The sequence below is a fragment of the Apis laboriosa genome, unplaced genomic scaffold, assembly GCF_014066325.1.
Source record: "Apis laboriosa isolate Shangri-la unplaced genomic scaffold, ASM1406632v1 scaffold204_cov149, whole genome shotgun sequence".
Classification (NCBI taxonomy): domain Eukaryota; kingdom Metazoa; phylum Arthropoda; class Insecta; order Hymenoptera; family Apidae; genus Apis; species Apis laboriosa.
Window position 1 is genome coordinate 1,401,800 of NW_025222299.1, and position 23,427 is coordinate 1,425,226.

Here is a 23,427-nt window from a genome sequence, read left to right on the forward strand (position 1 = left end):
TAACTGGCGCGATTGGGAGGGACGCCGGTCGATTCATTAGGCGGTGACGTAATCGTCGTGGCGAGTACTATGATCGAGTGAATTGTGCGGTGCACAAGGGATGCACGGCAGCGTACGGCGTTCGTGGCATCGCGGAATCTAATTGACATCCTTACCGCGAAACTCGAGGGTCAAACTTATTTGTCAAGTCGCCACACGATCCTTTACCCCTCTTCTTACTTCTTTCTTCTTCGCGGCTTGAATAAAAGTTTCGCGAAACGGTTGATTACCGATTACGTTGGATTGCAATTGAGATATTTTTAATTTTCCATCTCGATGCGTCATACGTCGTGGAATAAAATGATAACGCTACGTTAGTGATAGTGTTGATGGATGTTGTTACACCTTTACGTTCTCGTTCAATTAATGATCTTTAAGATGATTCGACTTTTTCTTTTTTTTTTTTTTGTTATTTAATATGTAAAAGTATGTTTGATTGGTACGTATTTTAGTTAAATTTCATCCTTTTGTAAATTAAGTATCGATTTAAGGGAGAAGATATCAAAAATATAACAAAAGTTACTTGTGAAACGTTTAAGATTTAATTTTGGAAAATTATCATCATCGATATAATTTTTGATCTCTTGTTATCCAGACGTTTGATATTCTTTGTGAAATATAAAATAGAATGATAAAGAAAATCATCAAGATTCATTATATACTGTTTGGGAAAAATAATAAGCATTAAAATATATAAATGAAGAATTACGAGGAATATTCTGAGAATTTGATGGGGCATAATAAATTAAATTTTCTCGAGCGAGTGATATAATAATTACTCGGAATGTACTCTTATGCAACAGTTTCCAATGCATCTGAAAATGCTTCGCGCGAAACAATGTTTGTTTAGCTGGCTCGAATGATTCATCTCCAAGTATAGATGACGTTGGTCTGAACCGAAGCGCTTAATATCTCGCGAAATTAATTTCTCGACATATCGAGCGTTTCACAGATTCGTTTTGACCCGATTCCACGAAGGCGGAAACCTTTCGTTAAGATGGGAACCTTGAACTTGAACTCAAGAAGGACGATTAGGTGTCACTCGGAGTGGCGTAACTCGGGTGACTCACTTTCGAGTCAAGGATGTCACGACTCCGAGCTCCGTATATCCATTTAACCAGTTTTCGCCAATGTATTTAAATTGCTTTTATCGATCACGATTAAACGTCAACCATTTTTTTCGGTACACGCGAATTGCACGATTCCTCCAATTTATATTTCGAATATAAAGAAGAATATTTCGTGACTCGAAATCGAAATCTTATTACATAAAGGACTCATTTTTCGCTCATACGTATAAAGATAGGAATATATTCTATTAGAAATTTCCAGAAAAATGAGCAAAAAAATTGCTAACAACAGTAAATCCTTCGATCATACATGCGAATCCACGATAATTCTAAGAAAATTCCATGCTTCGAACTTACTTTCGATCGCTAAAAGTACGTTTAAAACAAAATCGATTGATTCGATCATCACGAAATCTTCTACTCTCCGATATTTTCGATCCTGGATTTATATAAAGAACAATTTCATGGAGATTTGGTTACTGGAGATACAGCAAGATATTTTCTTGTCAAAGAGAAGTTTCACTAAGTGATTTCCAAAAGAAAAATCTTCTACTCTCCGATATTTTCGATCTTGGATTTATATAAAGAATTTCATGGAGATTTGGTTACTGGAGATACAGCAAGATATTTTCTTGTCAAAGAGAAGTTTCACTAAGTGATTTCCAAAAGAAAAAAAAACCCCTCTTATCCCTAATTTCTCTCGCATTTCCCCTATGCGCCTTAATTAATTGCGCGCACACAATTTGCAACATGGTAAGACCACTCTCCCAATGAATTTCCTCCCTTTCCCGTGTTATTTGTCAAACGAATCGTGTCGAGAGAGAGAGAGAGAGAGAGAGAGAAAGAGAGAGAGAGAGGAAGAGGGAGAGAGAGATCGCGAAAGATCTCTCTCGATCGAGCGTGGTAATGGCGTCGTAAATAACGCGTCCCCAGGCCGAGCGAAGATTAAAAGGCTCAAGATTAGAATATGTTCGAGAGTTCGATTGGGTCGGATGTTTCGCATAGCGGCCGGTGCGTCGAACCTTGCCCCCCCTTTCCAAAGATCCCGCACCAGCCTTCCTCTATTAGGATGCCGGCCATACCTTGGGAGGAGCACGCTCTATAAGAGGATACCTCCCCCTCTCCCCCACATAGCTAATCAAATCTAGTTATGCTACTCCATGGAATTCTACTCGACTTTCGCTACTCGATTCGTCCTGTGCAAGGTTTGTAGCAAGTTTGTCGATTTAATCGGTTTAATTATTGTTAGCTTATGCCAAGCAAAGTTATTCGCTTGAAATAGATTTGAATGTTTGGATGGAGGAATCTTTAAGGGGATGTATATGTATATAAGTATAAGGTAGGATTCTTCCTTTTTCTGAAATTGGTTTTTATTTCTATATATTTATTTCTTGGATAAAATTCGGCAGGAATTGAATGTGGGGAGCAACGGTTAATTTGACGGATGTGTAAGTATAATTGGGAGGAAAGTGAAGGAAAAGTGAATCGAGATTTATCGTTGAAAATTTGCGAGCGGAGGGGAGGGGATTGAAAAAGATTGGAACGAGTCTAAAATGTATCTATTTTGAACAATTAAGATCATCGAGGGCCGTTCAAACGATCGAATTAAACGAGCGATCGAGAGCTCAAGAACACGTATCTAAGTACGCGTTTCTAGGTGCACGTTGCCCTCCTCGTGTCTAAATCGAGATGCACTTCAATCGAGCAGTTCCTGCAACTATACTTATACTTAACGAACGCAGGCTATTTATTTCACGATTAATCAAGTTTCCGCTCAATTATGGAAATAATTCTCATATCGAGTCAAAGATCCGCCTGTTATTATATTTCTCAAGTCTCCGATCAAAATAATTAACGACACTCTAAGTTTATTTTTTTTAATTAAATTTCTTTCGATACATTCGAATTATTTATTAACAGTTCGTTTCAACTTTAAAAATGATTTTTTAAAATGACGGATTTCCGAATCTTTCGCTTCCGTTAAAGCAAATATCGATGATTAAATAATCCATCGATAATTGAAAGATATTAACAACTGTTGTACAACTCGTCAGGAAAAATTCCAGGATGAGAGGAATACAACACCGTATTTTTCAAACGAGTTTAGAAAGCGACGTCCAAATGAAATTCGTCGAGAACGTAGTAAGTCGTCGGTGAATTAGAAAGTCGTGACGCATCGCGGTTTCACGAAACCGGAAGAAACGATAGCGAAGCTCGCGAGACGCGTGACGAGCTCTTCCGGAAGTAGTAGTATTCGATTGATTGGGGGAGGGGAGATCGACTCTTATCTCGCTATCAACGAATTTTCCAAGTCATTCTTCCCTATTAGATATAATACGCGCGATAATTTATTTGATTAAATTTCGTCATAAATATTCCTTATTATTTTACGCAATGAAAATAACATTTTTCATAAATATTTATCACTGTTATATAAATACACATCATATTTATGTATATTTATACAAAAATGTATATCGAAAATATAATATCTATGCGTTACATTATCCAGTTCTATTTTTTAACCACGTTCATAAAAATTCTATTCTTGCATTTAAAAAATAATCTCTACATATTGCTGTACATAACGCGCAATAAATTCACAATTATACTACACCACATATAAAGATACAATACTAGTAATATTTTTGAATTAATCGTCTCGTGGACACGGAAGCTTGTTTAAAATCAAATTTCGTATCCCAATCAACGTATCCCGAAGAAAAATAAATCCGTCTACTCGATCACGACTATTAAGCTTGAACAAACACGTTTTAACGGCGCGATAAAATTATTCCACGCAAGATTTCAACCTTCTCGAGAAAGTCGCCCCACGTATCATGGCGTTTAAATTATTCCGAATTATATGGCCATTTCGATCGAGCCGTGGCCGATGTTTTGGCGATACACATGCGAGCGGCGACAAATCGTCACGAAGCCTGTTTCCATTCGGGACACGATCCGCATCGGTGAAACGAGCCTCGATCGTACGTGTCCCCCTCGAATTCTTTCTCACGACACGACACGACACGACACGACACGACACGACACGACACGAGAGAGTAGCGGCCAGCTATGATTCACGCCTTTTATCGAGCCACTTAAACGCGTGGTATTCTCCAGCCGCGATAACAACCGCGAAACGTGAACGGAAACGGGCAACACTTTTATCGTTTTCTAAAACTATTTATGGAGTCTTACGCGGAAACGGATCGCTTCCTCGATTCCTCAAATATACACGTCCATCTTTGACAATGCTCCAAGATGTTACGCTTCAAGTTGTTTAATAAAATTCTACCAATTTCTCTACCAAAGAAGATTATTTTTAGGTTCTTTTTTTTTTGATAGACAATGTTTTGGAAGGGTTAACGAGGAAGGCAAAGCGAAATTTTAATATTTAATTTGATCGAATAAAATAACGTTTGAGTATTTGAATTGATGAAGTATTTTAGAGTATAAAGAGTGTGTATATGATAATAATTAAAGTTATATCATATTGTTTATAATGAGTTCATATGATTCGATCATGTTGAAGGAATTACAGTGCATAAAATGTATTCTTTTATTTTAATTTAAATAATTTATTTTATCTAGAAGATAAAAGTATCAGAGTTTTTAAATATAGACAAAGAGGAAGTTGTAAAAGTGGTTGATAGGAAACGACAAATATTACGTAAATAAATTCTACTATTAAAGATTATCTACAAATGCCTCATTCATAAGTTCTTGTGAATGAAATCAATTTCAAACTCAAGGACTTTTTTACTAGAAATTCTTTTTTCAAAACTCAAATTCGTACAATATACGATATGCTTTTGTTCGAGATTATTATTTCTTATAATTTTTTTACATCCTTTTCTTAAAAAATAATTTTTCCATTCTATTTCAATCGCCGAAAATATCCTCGAATTTTATTCCCAAATCTATTCCTACCTTTGATAAAAGTATTCCACGACTCGAAAATCAAATATTTCTTTAATTCTCATGTCTTTAGTTTCGAATATTAGTGATCCATGTACGATAAATCTAGAATTCTACTCTTAAATAAAATACACACGTTCTAAAATTCTTTTTAACCGTGACAAAGAATCTAATTTCGAAGAACAAACTTCGAATTTTCAAGAATTTTCCTCCTAGACGTATCAATATTCTATTCTAATTTAAAAATAAAAAAGCAAGGATGACTATCTATAAGATTCGAATTTTAAAAACAATATTAGAAAAGAGTAAATAGTTTCAAGAATTTCCCCATTACTTCAATCCAAAGGTACAAATTCATAGGGTAAACGAAGATGACTATCAACGTGGAAGAATCGAATTTTTGAAGAGAGGAACAGGTGATAGATGGCACGATCCATACCGATGAATCATAAGATGCGTGAGATTCTCCCCTAAGGGAGGAGATACGAGCACGATCAAAGTGATTCACCTTTTCCCGCCAGCTTATCACCGTCTTTTAAAAATTCTTTCACGCATATGACGTAATCAACACTCTCATCTATGGAAAATTGTTATCTGGTCAAGGAGAAGAATCGATCCCATTAGTCAGCGTGAGATCGAAGCGAACCATTGAGAAATTTTTACGCATATTTATCGATGTTACTATGTATTTAAATGTAATTTTACGTGGGAATACGCATAGCGCGGAAAAATGATAAAGCAGAACTGAATCGATCATTTTCGACACAATTAAATTAAATTTTTCAAAAGTAAAGATTTTGGATTGTCGTTTAATTTTTTTTTTTAGCAATTTTATAACATAGAATTATCACGCTTCGATTCCCCTATGATCAATTTCCGCGAGAGGAGAATACGTGACGTCACATTATCCCCACTACTATTGCTGAATTAGGAGAATGTCACGTGACACGATACAACGCTTGGCTTTGGCGGACGCCTAGTCACGTGACCCAGCAATGGCAGTGGGGATAATGTGACGTCACGTATTCCCCTCTCGCGAGAATTCATCGTAGGGGAATATTTTCCTGTGAAAATTCACTATAAGGGTATTGAATTATTTTTAAAGAGGGTGGATAATAATCTGCAATAGATCCAATTGTCTAATGTTTTATAAATTATATATGAAAATCTGTTAAATGTGTAAAGATACATTGATATATTATGGATTAATATTTTTAGATGAAGGAAATCGCATAAATATATTAAGAATTATTTAGGAATAAATGAAAATGATTGTCTTCCCGGAGGCATGAAAGATTCCATTAATATACTATTGCAGGATTTGTACTATAGGAAATTTAAATATGAATGGTTAAATTGGTTAAGAGTTAACCATTACAACATTATAATATTTTATAATTCTTCATGAATGAGATACACGTAAGTACTAACTGTCTATGTGCTAGAAATTCAAAACTTAAATATTGATATTAAATGCTTGGGTGAAATTTAATCGCCCGGACATAAACGCCGGTGGTGTCGATCATTTCTTGAATTTCAATGCTATTCTGAATGTATAATGTAAGATGCAAGGTTTGTATTAATATCCTTGATAATTTTCTCGAATGCTAACGATATTCGAAAGGGAGAAAGAGAGGATTATTCTTTTGGAACGTAACAATACGACTTTGGAATTTTAATTTTGTATTAATTTAAATCCTCTTTTATATAAAATAAAATTTTATATAAAATAAATATCTTGCATAACAAATTAAACTTAATTCAGCTGAGAAAATAAAAAAGAAAAGGTAAACTAATGAAGATACCAGACTGATTGTCTTCCATACTAATTCCTTCCATTGCTAATTTTTCACGTGTATACGTGTGACAAATTGGCGCGAAATTCTGAGAATAATTCCAACTCGTTGCGTATTTTTCCGCGTAAAGCGCGGCCAACGAGCACGCGCAGCATGAACGAACGAGCCGGATGAATGGACGAGCTGTGAATCATTCGTGGAGGAAGTTCAAGGTCGTACGTTACGATACCGAGCCACGTGCTTCTGTATCGTATTGTGCGTGTTATCACAAACGCATAATGCAACACACGGCCATTCAAAGTTCTTCCTTCGTTCACCGCGTTTCTTTCAACGTCCAAGATGTCGATGACCCTTATGTATATGGAGTTCCTTGGATTCGTTAATTATTCGATAATTGATTTATTTTTTTTTTTTTTTTGGGAGGGAAGAGGGAAGCATATATTGAGATTTGACGAGGTTCATGAAAGGGTTATTTGAAAAATAATCTTGTGAATAATTAGATATTAATTTTTTGATATCACATCGATAAAAGAAGAAAAGTAAAAATATAGTCTTGTTTCAAATAATTGTAAAGAAATTTACAATCTGTTATTTTCGTAATTGTATTAATTCCTACTTATGAAAATTCTTTTCTTATTTAATATTAACCCTCAAAATATCTCATAAATGAAACTTATAATCTCATAACTTTTGGAAAATAATGATAGAAATCTAACCAAACTTTAAACTTGACCTATTTAAAAAAAACCAAATAAATTACAAACCATCATACAAGCAAGCATAGAAAAAAATTCAATTTCTAAATCATCCTTCAAAGCAACTCCGCGACTCAAACACAATTAATCCAGTTCCAATAAATTTTTCTCCAACGATAGCTTGATCGATTGAGAAGAAAAAAAGGAAAAAAAAAAAAAAAAACATACTCCAAACTCACCATCCTAATTACACGTCTCGAGCGTGATAAATAGCCGAATTCTTTTCGTCGGATGCATTCTTCGCGCCTTCACCGAAGTGATTCATACACGCACGACCGTTGCACGCGAGTCGAAGACCGAAAAATCGAGGATCCACGAGAGGAAGAGGCGGTGGCAAGAAATTCGGTTGAGTCACTCACTCCCTGGTTGGCGCATCGAAACGCCAACTTCCCATACCGGGTAACCGGCCCTTTGGCGAATGCCGGATGAGTCATCGTGGAATTCCAGACGAGACGAGAACACCCCTTTCTCACCTCTGGGTCAGTGGACATTATCGCGTCACTCGGTTTTACTTCGAGCAGATTTCTCTACGACATCGTCGCCTCCCACGACGAGGACGAGTACGACTTTTATTTCGAAAGCAACAATTCAGAGTTTTCTTTCGTCGAATCGAAAAGAGGAATTATTTCGAAAAATACTCCGATTCTCGAATTTTCGAGAAGTTTGACTCGTCCAGGCTCGATTAATAAGCTATACTAATAGAAAACGGGCCAGGATTCTTTCTTCATTTTCGTATCCACCCTCTCAAAAATAAAAGTATAGAAAACTCTCTCGGATCGAGCACAGGTTTTCGATATAAAAAGAAAAAAATAAGAGGAAAGTGATTAAAAAAATTTCAAATATTAATCTTAATTTCTCGTAAATTGTTAATAATTCATCCACGCGAACAGACAAGCATCTTTCGTTTAAAAATTCCTGTTTCTCAACCCCGAGGAGATCCTCGTCCTCTTTCTGATCCTCGAATGGACGAGGATCGCGCGTGGCTCGATCGAGTTTCGCGACGCGCGTAACACCATGAGTCACCAGGCTGTGAAAGTCGAGGGCTCATCTCGTACAGCGATTGTTGTACGCATACGCGGCATGAGAGGACTAACGATCGGTTCACCGTTACAACGACCAGACAACACGGTGCGTGGCGAGGCAATGGCACTCAGGCCACCGCGAAATTCCATGGAACTTCCGTTCGCGCGCGTTCCAGAATTCTTAACGAGATGAATTCGCGCGACCGAGACTTCTCGTTTCTCCGAGAAGCGAGAGAACGTGTTTTTAATGGAAGCGGTTCTTCCGTAAATGAAAATTGTATGAATAAAAAATTTCTTGCAATGGATATTAGAAAATATTGAAGAAATAAAAGAAAAAGGAGAAGAATCTTTTTAAGTTAAGTTCTTAATGTAAATAAAAGAACTTCTTCTTAAAACGTATTTATGTTCTTTTAAATCGAACGATTTAGAGATGCGTCTTCTAAAACATCGCAGAGAATAGGGGAAAAATTTCCATTCTTTGATTTGATCGTTCCACGTTAACTCCAATTTAATTCGAACGATAGGTTTTCACGAGGGCGACAAAGGAATAACAGATGCCTACTACCTGCTCGTTTCTTTCCCTTTAGGACGATTCAAATGATAATACTCGTCTCTGGTTCAAAATTCAATGGAAAGGAAGATGGACTCACCTGAAACACACAAAGAGAAAGATTTAGATATGATTTATAGAGAGTTGCTCGAGATTACAATATGATTCTAATTACGTTTCTACGTTCACGATTTTTAAAATTATTCATAATATTTTGATTGAAAAGTGAATATTCAGGATTAAATTGTACACCTTCCCTCGAAAATAAAAAATCCTCGAATCAACAAAGAATTTTTAATAATACAAAAATATCCATAAATAAATCTTAACAGAAATGAAAGAAGGAGTGAATCTTAACAAGAAGGAAATCAATCGTCGAAGAAACTCAACTTCCAAGCAATTTCTAATGAACTTTTTCTCGTTCGAAACTTTTGGAAAAATCATTTTTTGCAAAATCGAAGGTTGAGGAAGGCAGCATGGAAAGGAGAGCAAAGAGGAGAGAAAGGGGTGCGCGTGGGTGTCGCTAATCAGCAATGGCGCCACTCGAGTGGATTATCAACCTGCGAGAGTCTCGAGGCCAGTTGAGTTCGCCGTCGAGAGGAAAGGAAAGAGAGAAAGAGAGAGAGTGTTGGGCAAAGTGGAGGGCAAGACGAAGAAACGAGATCTGTAAACTGCGATGTAAATGACCGCGGTCACGGTTGGTTACGTCAGACAACGGTGTGAGCGCACCTTTACGACTGAAAAATCGCTCCATCGATTTGTTATAATCCAGAAAAATTGAGAGAGTCGGTATATATAAACGGTTTGGGATTAATCGTTGAAGCCTTGAAGGGGTTGATTAGGAAAATGAAGTTTGGAAAATGATAAGGAATGATTTAATAGTAAAAGAAGAAAAAAAAGTGACAATTATTGAGAAACGTAATTATCGAAATCTCGAAGGGGTTGATTATTGGAAGAAAGGAAAAACTGTATTTTAAAGATATTTTAAAGATAAAGAAAGTTTATAAAAGTTCATTCTATGAATAAATTAAATATTTAAAATGAATTCTATCTGAATTTAATTTATTTCTCAATTCAAAATTTTTGAACGATACATTTATTTTCATGGAATTAAATTATTCCAAATAACATTATCGTCTTTTCAACAAGAGAAATGGAGTTAGACATCTGGAGGGATCGATTTATCAAACGTCGACAGACAAATTGAGCCCTCGATTATTCTTCCCACTTAGAACAGAAAAGGGAGAAAAACTAACAGCTTTCATGCGTTCATGTGAAACGATAAACCAATGATAGATTGATTTGATTGCAGATTTCTCATGGATTTTAATCCTGAGTTTCGTGATCTTAATGTTCCCTGCAATCTACGTTCCTTTCTCCAACTTACAAATTATATATCTAAATTATTTTTATCTTTCTTCCATTTAATTTTTATAAAACATCAAAATTATAAAAAATCAAAAATCAATCAATTTTGTAATTTAATCCTTCTTTCAAAAGAAATAAAATTTTACCGAAATTTAATTGTGCAATATTCTTGAAAATTATGTTTTATGTTGAAGGAAACTTATTATTGTAGCAACCAATCTCTCGATACGATATCTATCGAAATATCTTGCGAAAAATTCTTTCGAGAATAATTTCTCAACAATTTACACCTTAATTCCAAAAATATACAAAGAAGAAAAAAAAAGAAAAAGAAAAAATTACATTAACTCGATTGATAATTCACTGAAACACACTGTACATGTAGAATTAAATTCGGTTTTTTACTCCCATACACTTTGAATATAAACCGCAATTTGGGTCACGTTACGTGCCCCACAAACGTATCGTGAATTAAAGACGTGAAAAAAAAAGCAAGCAGAGAAAAAAAGAGGGAGGGGGAGGGAAAAAAAAGAAAAATGTCAAGAGCTCGACTAACGCGAGTTAATGGTCGTCAGATCGTAATTGCGGACAGAAATAGAGAGAAATAATGGTCGAATCGATTAACCGCAAAAAGGACACTATCATTTTTTCTTTTTTCTGTTTTTCTCTCTCTCTACATGTATATTTGTACGTGACCGTCGATGCCTTTTCGAGCAATAAGAACGTTCCTCCGTCAAGCAACAGGATTTATGGAGGAAATCTCTAATTGAACTGCTCGTAAACTGTTACGAAACGCAACTCTGTTCCCGTGCCCAATTGTTCTACCTCGTAAAAACTTGTTCGTTTGCGCGTTTTATGTATTAATAAAGAGCGTGTTTCAACGAGTGTCCTTGCCGAAATTCGCTTATAAATGTTGCTCAGTTTTACGATCGTTTGTATTCTTTTTTTTATATTTTTATATTTTTTATTTTTTATTTTTTAAGTTTAGAGAAGAAGTGGCATTAACTTGGATTAATTGTACGATTTACAATTGAAGAATTTGTTTTTTTTTTCATATTATTTAAGAATTGTTTCTTTTTTGGTAGAAAATACAAAAATTCGAAGTTCGATGAAATTAATAAATGAAATTTTGAAGAAAATGGAAATTGAAAAATTAAGAATTTGTTTTTTTTTTTTAATAAAATATCAAGAATTGTCAACGATTGATGATTATTTTTTTAAAAATAATTCAAAAATAAATTCGAAAAGCTTGATAAATCTTTTAAAATATAAATATTTTCCAGGAAAGAATTGATAAAAAAAAATTCAGATATAAAAAAATTGTTTGAAAATCATCCTTTTTGTAAAAAATATAATATTTAAGTATCGACGAAGAATGACTGAAATAAAAAATTTTGAAAGAAGTTTGAAAATTGAAAATAGAAAAAAAAAAAATTACTGCGATTTTATTGAAAGAGTTGGAAAAATATATTAGATTTTTTTAATAGATTTCTATTCACTTACATCATCGAACTGCTTCGCAATTACACGAGTTATGCTCTAAACGTGTTACAGAATCGAGAAACGCTAATAATGTTACGACGCTCTTAATTACCGTCGGCTAACCGCAAAACCACGTATTACAGTCTATAAATTTCCATTGTCTTGTTATCTCGATGGTATTTCAAACGGGTATAAAGAAAAGTGAAATAAAGTTTTAATAACCTGACAATAAAAATGGCGCGTTATTTAAAAACATTCTAACACATAATTACTAGAATTCTAAATGCAATAAAAACACGATCACGTAAAAATTCGTAAAAATGTTATTTAATGTAATTTTATTATATAACATTTATTTTAACTATTTAATTGACATTATTTATCTTTTCTAACGCATAATTATTAAACTTCTTCTAACACCACTTCACCTCTATAAAAATTCGTCTAAAAACACGATTTTTAATTAAATCATTCAATTCTGCATTATCATCGACATATATTTCTATTAATATATAATATAAACTTGGAAAAAAAAACGAACGTAAAAGAGATATTTATGTACAAAGCTAAATGTAAAGAATATGTACATACAGAGCAACGGTGTCGATACATGGAAAAAAAAAACGGATAATTAGGCGGTTGAGTTCAGTGAGATGGTAATAAACCGATTAAAGAACGAATACGAAGTTGTATCCAGTTGTTACAAAGTAAGATATAAATGCCGTGATAAACGGAATTCTCCATTTGCCAAGGAAACCGGCGTTAATTACTTGTCCGTATTAATTGCCTTTAAGTAGGACAATTTTGCGGTCCTATCTAAATACGAGAAAACAACTGTCTACCGATTACAACATTTGATAAAAAAAAAAAAATGTTAATTTTCATTTAATCGCTGGACGCCTTGCCAAGAGAATGATACTTAATTGGGGTGGATATCGAGAGAAACTCGTCGATAATTTTCAATTCACTATCTTTTTAATTTAATCGAGGTATTCGATGATCGGAGGGGAATTCGAATTTTATCGAAGGTTATCGAGGTTTTAGAAATTTTTTTCATCGAGGTTATGGTTTTAAAATTAATATTTCAAATAAAATCGAAAATTGATTTCCATTATTTTTTTTTCTCTCTTTTTATTTTATAATATTCTGACTGGCATTCTATAAAATGAGGTAGGCAGACGTGTGTTACGTTTCGTGTTACTTCCATGCTATCAACTGTTAATGCATTTCATACGTGGAAGAATGTAAGTAGATGCAAATTTAATCTCTCAACGCTCTCATCATTTCAATCATTCTGGTTACAATATCGTATGGAATATAAATTTCAAAAAATTTAAAGCACGATATGACATTATTTTTTTAATAATTTTCCCCGGACAGATATTTCATGCACGAATCGTTGCATTTATTCCACCGTTCTTCCGTTCTAATTAAAATCACATTGATCTTAATTTTATTTTAAATTATTATTTTAATTAAAATAGTAGTGATATATTTCGTCTTTCACGTGTCTGCATCCATTCTACAAGTTTTCCATTCCAATTACCCTTACAATCATCAATCACCAATAATTAACATTGTATATAAAATGAAAGCAACATTTCCAAACAATTTTCTACTGCTTAAAAAACTAATCCAAATAATCCTTTCAAAGAAACAATTACATCCGTTCCAATCTACCATTTTCCAATCCCCTCACGAATCATAATTTTTCAAACTAAAAAAAGAAAAAAAAAAAAGAAACGTGCACCTTTCATTCAAAAAAGACGGCGTCTCCACCCATCAAACGCATCATTCTGCGTTATCGAGGCATCGATCGACATGCGCACACACACACTCACACACACACACACGTGCACCCTCGATAAACACCACCACTCGAGACGAGTGATCCCTCCATTGTCTGTTGAAACGTGTAATCTTAGCGAGCGATGCGTCAACGGGTGACATTTTCGCTTCTGCTAACGCGGCACGCCGCGTGACATTTCTGCGACAACAGAAATACGATTCTCTCGAGGGGACAGAGAGCAGGATACTCGACGCCCACCAGGAAAACCGGTCGCGCGGACTCTGCCTATCTCCAAAGAGAAATAGATCCCGACTCGGGTGAAACGAGAGGGAGGGAGGGAGGGAGGGAGGGAATACAAAGGCGGTGGTATTGGAATCGGATGTGCAATGATGATGGAAATATTCGTCGCTGGGAGTAGTAGGTAAGGCTTTTTAAGAGAAATTTTTATGGGCTGTGAATGATAAGAAATCCTGTGATGATGGATCCAGCGTGTTGGAAGGGAAATCTTTGAAATTCGAGATCGGTCGAAATTGGGGGGAAAGAAGTAGTATAAGAAATTTTTACGTGACGAGTCTAAAATGATGATAAATTTTACGATGGGAGGAGGCAATGATGATGGAAATATTTGTTGCGAGAAAGGGGAGATGGGAACTTTAAGAAATTTCGATGGAATATCAATGATGAAGAGGAGAAAAAAGGATTTATATATAAATTTTTCGATAAGAGAATAAGACAAAAGATAGTTTCTACATAGTTAGAGTAAATTCATTCAAAAATTTCTGTGTGAAATGCTGAATAGGCATTCTTTCGTTTCGTTTTCTCGAATATCAAATGATCTAATTATAGTTAGCTGAGGAATTAAAAAAACGAGAATATAACATTTCGTGTTATATATTCATAATATTTTTTTCGTATAGGAAGAGTAACTCGTCGTATTATCTCGTTTAACAAGTAGATATAATATCAGTATGTAGTTCTGAAAGAGAAGAAGATGCACGTGACGTACGTACGTCAATTCAGAAACCGGAGAAAGTACTGTTTTGAGTTGTAAGATAATAAAACGTAGTATTACGTTTTCAATAGTCTAGGCACGTAACGTCGCATATAACACGAATATACGAAAACATACCTATTTCTACCAGTTAGAAATTTCTTTTTCTATGAAATTCTCTCCCTTTGCAATTTACTCAAATGCTTATAAACAATATACCGAGATACTCTCAAACAATACGTTCATTTCATTTCGAGAATTATCTGTCGATGGAAAAACTTAACTCAAAAATATAAACATTTGAAAATTAAAAAGTAAAAACTTCATTGTAAAGCAAAATTCCAATTCTCAAAGAACTATTATTACCTAATTTCCAAATAATTTCCAACTTTACCCCTTCGATTCTTATAATCCAAAATTCTTATAATCTAACACGATTTATCTCCAAAAGTACCGTACCTAAATTTCCAAATAATTTTAAATTTTATATTATACCCCTTCAATCGTCCAAAGTTCTCATAATCGAACGAATTATTTAAATTTCCAAATAATTCTCTCAAATTTTACATTATACTACCCTTCATCAATCGCCCAAAATTCTTACAATCGACGATTTATTCCCGTCCAAGAAAAATTCGATCCACTCGTGGACCGTCTCGGTTTCACGATTCCTTCGAGAAGACAAGCCGGGAGATGGATTAATGGGATCACCAGCCGCGTAAATAATTCTTTCATTTCCCTCCGGGTTCATTCATACCCTCCCTCGCCGCTTCTTTCCCTCGTCGCCGAGTAATTACCGTTGTTGCGCCAGTTGTTTGTCTCCTTCTCTTTCGCCTCGAGAGAGGCGGCGTCCTCGAAGCGGCGAAGCCAGATTAAACGCATCCGGTTCACGCACCGCTTTTGTGAAAGCGTCGAGACGCGCAGTACATATACGACGACGTTCCACGAATCGTTTCCAACTTCGCCGGGGATATATTGTATGTGCTGCAAGTAGGGACGCTTCCGGGCGTTGCACGCCGGACCGGAAGTAGCGGCGCCCGACACTCGAGTTCCCCGAGCGCTATTGCGCGGGCTACATCGCGGAAACGGGAAGAGGATATACAACGCCGTCGTTTCCGTGGTTGAAGCGCGGGCCCTTTTCCTCGTTTCATTTGGAATTTCATTTATAGCTTTCACGCATAGGATTATAGTTTAATGTAGTATAATATAATTTACGTGTCTCTAGCAAATCGTTCAATTTTTTTTTCGATTTTGTTCAATTGCTCAGGATTTGATTAACGTGAGAAAATTGCGAAATTTTTATATTTACGTGATGGTTATTTGAAGTTTTGAATATTTGTGTACAATGGTGTAAATTAAAATACACTTCTCTTAGTTCTATCTTTAAATGATATTAAAAATTTGATAAGAAGTTTTTTCCTTTAAGCCTATCAATCAACATAAATTCCAAAAAAATCCACAATTATTAAAAGTATCTATCGCTCTCGAGATGTATCCCACAAGCTTGTCCCAAAGGCTCCAAGAATTCCGGTCTAAAAACCTACCAAAAAAAAAAAAAAAAAAAAAAAAAAAAAAAAAAAAAAAGAAATGGACCACGAAAACATCCCCAACTCTCGGCAATTTAGTAACAGTTACACTTAACGAGCAACGCCTGTCGCTTGATTGTCTCAACGAGGCGCCTCCTCCACCCTTTTTCACCATGCTCACCTCGAAACAGACGGAGAAACTGTCGGTTGGAGTGGAAAAAGGAAACGGTCGGTATATACAGAGGCAAGAGGATTCTTGGTGGAGAGAGAGAGAAAAAGAGAGAGAGAGAGGAAGGCAGGGAGAGAAAAGGATAGGAGAAAGAGAGAGAGCGAACCGCCCACAGAGAGCGGATGCTGGGTCGACAGGGTCACCTCTCCGGCAAAATGAATCTTTTATGCCTCGCTTTTACGACGTCCTCGAGAACACGCCGCTCTCTCTCACCGTTTTCGTTTCACGAGACTGGACCAGACTGGTGAGCGATTAACCCGCTCGCTTTTACGCGACAGTGTATCGAGATCTGCGAAGGATGTTTCAGTGTATGAAAGTCGTTTGAAATTAAGAACGAAGAATATTATTTAAGTGATTTTAATCTATCAATTCGTACGTTTCGAATGTTTAAAATGTTTGGATATTTGAAATTGTAGCGCGACCAATTTTTTTTATAAATCTTTTGCACAATGTGAATGCACGAGAAATTTCTAGCATATCATTCGATGGACTGGAAGAATAATTTTGTTGAATAGATTGTTCGCAATAATTTTTGAAATTTGATCATTGAACGAGTTTAACGTGTGTCTGTGTATGTGTGAGGGAACGAATATTCGGATATTGAGCATTAAAAGCGTAAAGGATAAACTTATGAAGAAAGAGTTAACACGGAAAAATTGAGGAATATTTGGTTATTAGCCAAATATAGTTTCTTATTTAATCTGTTCTATATTAAAAGCTTTTGACGCGAGCAAAAGCGAAAGTGATTCATATGGGAGGTAAAATGTGAAAGGCAGGCATCCTCTTTTAGTAGGAGGACATTGATATTAATGCCGCTTTAACGATCATGAAGCATCCATTTAATGAACGTGATCGTCGCGTGCCACGAGCCACCCTGTTATTCAATTTAATACAGCACCGTCGGCTTTCGATCCCTCCACTTACGAGGCAACGTTTCGTGTTACGTGTAACAGAATTATAGTCTTGTCAGATGGCGATTTGTTAAACTCATCTTTCGAGAAAATAATTAAAAACTAACGTATAATTATTTTTGTAATTATTCATATTCTTAACTCTATAATAAAATACACGAATCTTTATATTTTTATATCTTTATCTTTATATTTATATTTTTAAAATTGTAACATAATATATCATAACAAAATGGAATATTAATAGTCCGTCATCGATGTTGGGTCAATTTTAATTTGAAAATAAATATATATTTTTCAAATATATAAAATACTATTTTATAATATCTGAATTTAATATAAATTACAACCATGTCAATTATCCGATTGTTAACGATTAAAGATACTAGTTGATAATGATTTTGCGCTAATTTTCTTCTTTCATAGGTAATTGAAAATAGATTACTAATTACACTGGACGATAATTAATGAGAGTACTTATCAGTCTTACTGTCTAACAACGTAACTACGTCTTTATTTTTTTAACATAAAAGTTTTCCAAGAAATCTTTTATATGTATCTTTCTAAATATATTTTGTAACATTTTTTGAAACAACCTTCCCACTATCAATTGGTCGGTGAACCAAAAACAAATTACATATGAAAGTACGAACGATCCATCCCGACACATCCAATAAAAATGAATAGCAAACGAGGGAGACTAACGAGCAACAGAAGAAGAATATTTCGCGCGAATGTTTTCCTGCCACACGGGAAACGTTGCTAAATTTAAACGAGACCTAAATTCGACGCGTTTAAAACGAGACAAAGTCGAATGCAACAGCCAGTTTCTCGTCGACGTCAGAAAAATTGGACACAGTTGGGACACGTGTTTCACGAGGCCATTTTTGATTACTTTGTACTTCGAATTACCAAACAATTTTATCATTGTTTCGTGTATGAATTCCAAATACTTTTTTCTTCTTGCTTTAGAATTTTATCAGTTTAAAAGAATATTATTATACTTTCAAAAATTGGATTTAATATAGTAGGAGCATATGATGTATTAGAAAAAAAGAAATTTGCTATAAATCATATATAAATTAAAGTAATATCTACTTAACCTCAAAACTCAGAACCAGTTCAGCAAATTTTATATATTCAAGATAGTTAATCTCTGAATTACATACTTACATTGGTTATTAACGAGTTATACGCTTATTATATTAAAATTAAATTCCTTAAAACTTAAGAAAAATTAATATATTTTTATAAAATCAACAGATTAACCATCGATCGTAAAAGCTAATTTAACCTTTATATAAATATATATAATATTTGGATAACTATTTTCACATTCTCTTTAATAATTTTTTCTACTTAATATAATATATAATATACAAAAATTGCCATTAAAAAATATCTAAAATCTTATACAATAATTACGAAAGTATTTCAATAATAGATCGCGATGAACGAGAACGTTGAGAAACACTGCCATAAATGGTACTAGAGCAGAGCTAGGAATTCGTGAATAAATAGATCACGTAGTGGAACCTTTTTTTGGGTGAACAGAACCGCAGGCTGAGTTTAACAAACTCGGTCTGGTTTCAAGTTACGTAAGCCATCGGGAGTTTGCGAATCGCCGGAAAAGATTACCAGACGTAGCTGGTCGAAATAACTTTGGCTACTGGCCAGCGAAAAAAAATGTCGGTTCCACGATTGTTTCGCGTTCGCGAGTTTGCTTCGCGATGAAACACGGTCACGTTCATGGTCGTGGGGAATGAACATGGCGGAATTCATAAATTTCGACGAGAATTGTGAAACTAGTTTTTTATCGTATTTATTTTCTCTCACGAAAAAATGTTAGGTTAGGTTCAGTAATATCCATCATTAGTTTAAAGCGTGGAATGTTGATCGAAAACTTAAATTTGATTTTCGTTATAATTTGTCAATTTGAAAAAAAAATTCCTATATTTGGTAAATTTTTAATAAATTCATATTATCTGATATTGTAATCTCTAATTAAAGTTTTAAAACAATGATTACTTAATAATTTAATAATTTTGATTCACGTTATGCAATTGTAAATATTCAGTACGATGAAAATTTCTTTTAAATAAATGATATGTATATCCGCAAACTTCATGCAGTTCAATTATAAATAGTTTGAATATCCTATTACGTGTATACGTTGAACCTGAAAGGATTCTAACCTAATGTGCGTTGCTATAATATTATTCCGAGAAACTTTTGACGTAATACTAGCTTTAGAGAAGCTTTGACGTAGTGATATGCGTTTTCAAACCAAGCCTAGCAGAGTTCCGACAATATCATTGTCGATGCTATTTTCATTAGATAGGTTAGATAGCTTAGAAAGGTTCTGATATAAAACTACGTTCAGACAGATCAAACTAGAAAAATATAACGAATATCTTTACTTCCGTCGAATTTTAAAAACATTCTGTGTATGAAGAGAAATTATAATTGTCATCTGATGTTCAATGTTAAATTTTACCTTATTTTTATTCGATATTTTTGGAAAAATTTGATTTTTTATTAATTTTCAAATAAATTTTTATCAATTAGATATGAATTTCTTCTAAGAATGCAAATATTAATAAAAAATAATAATTTCGCGTAATTAACCTCTCATTTATTCGAATGGAAAAAATAGATTTGAATAAAAACACTTCTAACCAAACTATACTTCACAAGTGTTCTTTCGAAGAACGACGTAACTGGTAGAACCGTTAATCTGATGAGCAGGCCAAGGAACCGAGAATCAGGGACATTGCTTATCGTTAAATCGAGAAACTACCGTAGAAATAGTTGGCTATACTCGAATACCGTTCTTGACTACGATTAGGATAGCACAGGTTATACGACTATTTGTATCACATATTAATTTTACGAGTCTAATAGAATTTCATTTATATCTAGATTGATCGATGAACAATTTATGTAATAAAAGATTATTGATTTCCTTTTAATGCTTGGAATTTCAATTGTAATTCATATTTTGACAAATGATTTCAATTAACAAGAATTCACTTTATCACTTACAAACTAAAATTTCGTTTGAAAAGTAAGGTTACAATAAATGAGATTCTAGTATACTTTAAGTGGCGCGAAAAAGAAAATTACGTATATATATATATATGTATGTATATATTTTACTTTGAATCGCGAATTGTGACATGACAAATTATGCTTATTTTGTCTTTTAATTTATAACGTAGTTCAGCACGTGCTTTTAGATAATAAGCTTAGTATAACAATTTAAATGAAGATATTCGGAATAGATATGACTTGAATATAAGACGAATTACAGTCATCGATATTGAGAGGTTAAAACAATGGCGTGAAGTGTGTCGCTAAAGATGGCGTGCAGAGTGTACATAACGTTTTCGTGAACTATATATAGATATTATTATACAATACGAAAAAATTGATTTGATATTTGAATTTGGATCGAACTAAATTCGCGAAATTTTACTATTGCTTATGATTCTCGACGCATTGTTCGAAATATCGAGGTTACCGAACTGTACGTATAAAGTTCAAGGAAAAAACTATTTGCAATATATGCGTGTTTACCTTGCTATGTAGACCTGAGAAGAAAGTGCGTCGTGGCGCGGAGTACGACGACATGTTGATCTTGTTGACGACCATTGTCATGGCAGTACCAAAGCGTGTTCCCTCGTTCGATCGATTTCTTTCGTTATCTTGGCTTTCAATTGGCACGCAACACGTTGTTCCGTGCCAGCATTGATGATCTTTCACTCATTCGAACAGTTCACGCGTGTATTTGTGTTCATATACTAACAAATTCAACGATTCACTGTCTTCTTTCTGTCACACAATCAAACGAATTCTAAAAACGCGGACAATTACCGTACTTCTCTGTCATCTTTCGATATTGACGAATCAAATACTCAAATAAATCCACTCTGTTTTCTATCTAACAAATTTCTATTAGAACAAAATACTTTTCTAACACTATATACATCGGAATACAAATTGATTTGAACAACTTTAAGAGCAATGAAAAATCAAAGAGACGAAATATCAGAGAAGTAAAAACGGAAAGCAAGAACACAACTAAGACGAAGTACGCGCAACACTGACTGCGGCGCCCGGTGCACCGCACTATATAGCCTCCCCCACTTAGCGATAGCGTGACCAATGAAAAAGCAGCTCGGTTCTTACAGCAGCTGGGCGCGTAGATACGAATAGTGGTGGCGTATCTGGATGAGCGGTAGTTTTGCCGTGACCTTCGAACTTGGAGGGCTGTGTCTAGCATGATGCAAAGCAACCATAAGAAGGGATAGAATGTCTATCATTGGAGACTATTCGTTGGAAATAATATGAAAAGTCTGTGGTAGGGTAGAAAGGCTGGAATATACACGAATGACGACTTTTATCGATTGATAACTGCCGCCATAGATCTCTTGACATCAAGATTTTGTGTTTTTTTTTAAGAGTATCAGCCATTCTTAACTTGATAGATGGGTAATCATCGAAACTTGCTAATTCAGAGAAAAAAATCTTAAATGACAAGGAAAATTTGGTAAAAAAAAAAAAGTATTATTTAAATAATGATTCGATCCACTTTGCGTTTAAACACGATGTTATATAATATCGTATTCAATCGTAATGTCTTGAAAAAAGTTTCTGGTAAATTTTTAATCTTTTTATCGAAATACCATTTTTTTAAACATGTTAATTTCTATAAAACCAAGATTTAAACTTAGTTTTTTGTGAGAATTCAAATAAAACGAATCTTAAACACCTTCAATATTTGATTTTTAATACCTGTAGGCTAGTTTTGCGTGGGTTTTGGCACATTTCACGGATTCTCGACGAATGCATAAATTCGACTATATTATCGCACACAGAGTAATAAATATGCTGCATCTCAATGTCGAAGTTTTACGATATATTTCATTTAAAAACTTATTATTATTTCATTGCATTACATCATTCTAAACTGAAGACGAACTTATTAGTACATATCGCATCTTTATTGAATATATTATTTGTTTTACAATAGCCGATAAAGATTTCCAAATTCTACTATAAATTACCTACTTTTTTATAGTACTTGAAAGTCTCAATATTAGATATAATTTCCCAATATTTCACTCAAGATAATAAAAGAAATAATGAAACCGATATAATTTACCTATACAAGCAACTCGTACAACAATAAAATATTTTTCAAACGGAAATATTCTCTATCCAAGAAAAGTAAGAGAAGGATTCATTTAAAAGCTTCAAGATTCTATTATAAAAGTTTACATGAAAATTACCAAGTCTGCAATGAATAGAATAGGAGGAATAGAAAAAAAAAAAAAAAAAAAGAAAAACACTTCACCCATGAATATTTCCATCTCGTTACGAATCACGTAATGGATAGACAAGCATCACAAGCTGTGGAGTAAAAGCGTCACCTTGCCAACAGCGATTCTGACTGTTGATTCTCCTCGATGATAACCATGATTTCCACTAGATACCAGACCTGTAATTTTCTGTGGCAACTTGTACGAGTGGTATGCAAACGAATACCACCGCCTGGGAACACGAGAACCGCCCTTCGAGCCTCACAACGTTTCCCATTTGCGATATTGCGCTTGTATTTCGATGGTGGGTATTACGAAAGAGATCGAGATGAGGAAGAGTCAGAGAATTATTTAATTCATTACGTCAATATTCAAATTCTTGGTGTCGTTCAACTTTTGATTTTTTGATAATGAAATCTGGAGTATAGATAAATCGATAGATAACTAGGAAATGATTTAATTGAATTTTAAATGAATCGGTAAAAAAAGAAAAAGAAGAAGATATACAGACTACATAAAATCAAATATAATACTGGGAATTGGATTAAAATAAAATGTTTCTTGTCAAAAGAGGTGTTCCAGGACCAAATCATCATCTCGGTGACGTGTTTCTAGAGATTTTATTTCAAGAAAAAAAAAAAAAAAAAAATTGTT

The 23,427-nt window shown here is 34.2% G+C and overlaps 1 protein-coding gene across 3 annotated transcripts in view; it reads right to left on the reverse strand.

Moving 5' to 3' along the window:
* Positions 1-23,427, reverse strand: part of LOC122712695 (NAD(+) hydrolase sarm1) — a 123,260-nt gene that overhangs the window by 42,803 nt on the left and 57,030 nt on the right. The window contains exon 1 of one of the 3 annotated variants that reach the window (XR_006346394.1): positions 21,029-22,155. The exons of the other annotated variants lie outside the window; for them this stretch is intronic. The gene's annotated coding sequence lies outside the window, so the exon portion shown is untranslated. Of the gene's footprint in view, positions 1-21,028; positions 22,156-23,427 lie in introns of those variants that run through there. 3 annotated transcript variants of the gene reach the window in all.